The following is a 3278-nucleotide window of genomic DNA, read 5'->3' on the forward strand; positions in this document are numbered from 1 at the left end:
AGCGGCTCGAACTATTTTTCCGAAAGAAAAGGGGGGAAAAAAAGATCATAAAATCCACTCCGCTAATCTAAGGGGGTCTCTCGCCTCTTCCGAACTGTGCTCCGTATCTCTTCTTTTTCTTTCTAAAAACAAAACCAAGCACCCCGAATATCTCCGCGCGTCGGACCCTAAATTTGCAGTTGTAGTTAAGAACACCCTCCCCCCTTCGTTAGAATGGTCTGCTCCCTTCCCTTTCGCGGCAAATATTTCATTCATAGCTTCTGGAAGGCGGGACGGTCCATTCTGTCTCAGGGAGGAGGGGGGGAAACGAGAGAGAATTCGGATCGCTCTTGCCTTTTTTTTATTTTCGGACATTCCTTAATCTTCCTCCACAGTGGGTCAATCTCCATCAGATCCAGATGTGGGGCAACGGTCGGATTAATTCCCCTCCCATATTTGAGGGGGTCTGTAGTGAGCCGCTCCCCCCCCCGCGTACTTTGGAGGTGGCGGCGCCCGCGCTCGCATGAATGGCAGGTTAGAGATGCTTGGCGTCTTCGAAAGGATAGAGACGCGGAGCTGTTGCTGCTGCTGCCGCTGCCGCCGCCGACCTCGGGGCGAAAGCAGAGAGGGGGGGCCCGTTGCATAAGCGCCTTATGTAAGAGTTCCCGTCTGTTCCCGGAGAAGGGAAAGGGAGGGCCGGGCAGGCACCTGCTAAGCCGCACGAAGAGCCTGGCTGGGTGGAGATCCGCCTGACGGTCCAGGACACGCGTCAACTCCCCCCCCCCTCCCCGAACAAATAATAGAACATTTTTTAAAAAAAGTTTTTATTAAACATACAATTTAAAAACATTAGACATGGTGCGACTTGCCTGGTGCATACTTTTCTAACACTTTCTTTTGTGTAGATTACAATATAAGGTGAAGGTAAAGGTTCCCCTCGTACGGATGTGCTAGTCGTTCCCGACTCTAGGGGGCGCTGCTCATCTCCGTTTCAAAGCCCGAAGAGCCAGCAAGATATCTCTGTGGTCATGTGACCGGCATGACTCAATGCCAAAGGCGCATGGAACGCTGTTACCTTCCCACCAAAGGTGGTCCCTATTTTTTTTCTACTTGCATTTTTTACCTGCTTTCGAACTGCTAGGTTGGCAGAAGCCGGGACAAGGAACGGGAGCTCACCCCGTTACGCGGCACTCGGGATTCGAACCACTGAACTGCCGACGTTCTGATTGACAAGCTCAGCAACTTAGCCACTGAGCCACCGCGTCCCAGAGATTACAATATAACATCATGCTTATTCCGTATATACGGAATACGGAGTGTGTTTTTGTACACACTCAGTTTCATCGATATTCCCTTCATATCTAATCGAATCCTATTTACTCCTTTCTACTATTTCTTATAATATTCTATTCATCCCCCCCCCACTTTTCACTTCGTTTCTAATTCTCTATCCCTACATTCCTCCTTTTCTCTAGCCATTTATAAAACATATTCCAGGTTTCGTAGCATTCCGATTCATCTTTATCTTTGAGCTCCATTGTTAACCTGTCCATTTCTGCACGGGTCAATATTTTATTTGATTATTTCTACCTCTTTGTGGGTTCTCTCTGTATTTCCAATTTTGTGTGTAAGTAAACCTCGCTGCTGTTATGTGTATAATAAGATATATTTCTTCTTTTTTGTAATTATTTTGTAATTATGTGCTCATCTCCGTTTCAAAGCCGAAGAGCCAGCACTGTCCAAAGACGTCTCCGTGGTCATGTAGCCAGCATGACTCAACGCCAAAGGCGCACGGAACGCTGTTCCCTTCCCACCAAAGGTGGCCCCTATTTTTTCTACTTCCATTTTTATGTGCTTTCGAAACTGCTAGGTTGGCAGAAGTTGGGACAAGTAACGGGAGCTCACGCCCTTACACGGCAGCACTAGGGATTCGAACCGAGCTGCCGACCTTTCGATTGACAAGCTCAGCGTCCTAGCCCCTGAGCAACCGCGTCCCTTTTTATTTTTTATTATCCCTTACTATGCCCAAAAGGAAGAGTTCTGGCGTCCTATCTATCGTCTGGTTTAACATCTCTTCAAAGCCACTGTTTTTTTTGAAGCCAAAAGTACTTGGCTTTCGGGCATCCCCACCACATATGATAGTAGGTGCCTTAGTGTTGCTTTGCATTTCCAACATTTCAGTGAGCAATTTTTGCATATCTTGGCCAGTCTTGTCTTCTAGTCCAGCCCCCTGCTGAAGCAGGAGAGGCTGGTTTTGTTTTGTTTTTATTTACATTTATATCCCGCCCTTCTCCGAAGACTCAGGGCGGCTTACAGTGTGTAAGGCAATAGTCTCATTCTATTTGTATATTTACAAAGTCAACTTATTGCCCCCCCAACAATCTGGGTCCACATTTTACCTACCTTATAAAGGATGGAAGGCTGAGTCAACCTTGGGCCTGGTGGGATTCGAGCCTGCAGTAATTGCAGGCTGCTGTGTTTTAATAACAGGCTATTTTACAGCCTGAGCCACCACGGCCCTTACGGTTGGGTGGAGGAGACGAGATCCGCCTGATGGTCCAAGAGATGCGTCAACTCCCCCCCCTCAAATAACAGAATATTAAGAGTGGGAAGGGGTTGGACTAGAACAGGGATCTCCAACCTTGGTCCCTTTAAGACTTGTGGACTTCAACTCCCAGAGTTCCTCAGCCAGCTTTGCTTTGCTGGCTGAAGGACTCTGGGAGTTGAAATCCACAAGTCTTAAAGGGACCAGGGTTGGAGACCCCTGGACTAGAAGACCTCCAAGGTCCCTTCCAATTCTATTATTCTATGGATCTATGTCTTTTTTTAAAAACCTCCACAACTTCTGGAGGCCAGCTGTTCCACTGATTAATCGTTCTCAATGTCAGGAAATTTCTCCTTAGTTCTAAGTTGCTTCTCTCCTTGATTATGCTTCTTGTCCTGCCTTCAGCTTGCTTTGCTTGTTAATTAACATGGTTAAAGTGAACATGGTCCCATTTTCGAATGTTTCTTGCCACCGTCGTTAAGCGAATCACTGCCATTGTCGAGTTACTAACATGGTTGTTAAGTGAATCCGGCTTCCCCGTTGACTCTTAAGGTTGCAAAGAGGGAACACGTGATCCGGGGATCATGAATACACGCCAGTTGTCCTGATTTTGATCACGTGACCCTGGGACATAAATATGAACAAGCGTTTAAATTTTGATCACGTGACCCTGGGAATGCTGCAACAGTCATAAGTCTGAAAAACTCATAAGTCACCGTTTTCAGTGCCGTTGTAAGTTCAGTCACTAAACGAA

This window comes from Ahaetulla prasina, chromosome 3 (assembly GCF_028640845.1).
Source record: "Ahaetulla prasina isolate Xishuangbanna chromosome 3, ASM2864084v1, whole genome shotgun sequence".
Lineage (NCBI taxonomy): Eukaryota > Metazoa > Chordata > Lepidosauria > Squamata > Colubridae > Ahaetulla > Ahaetulla prasina.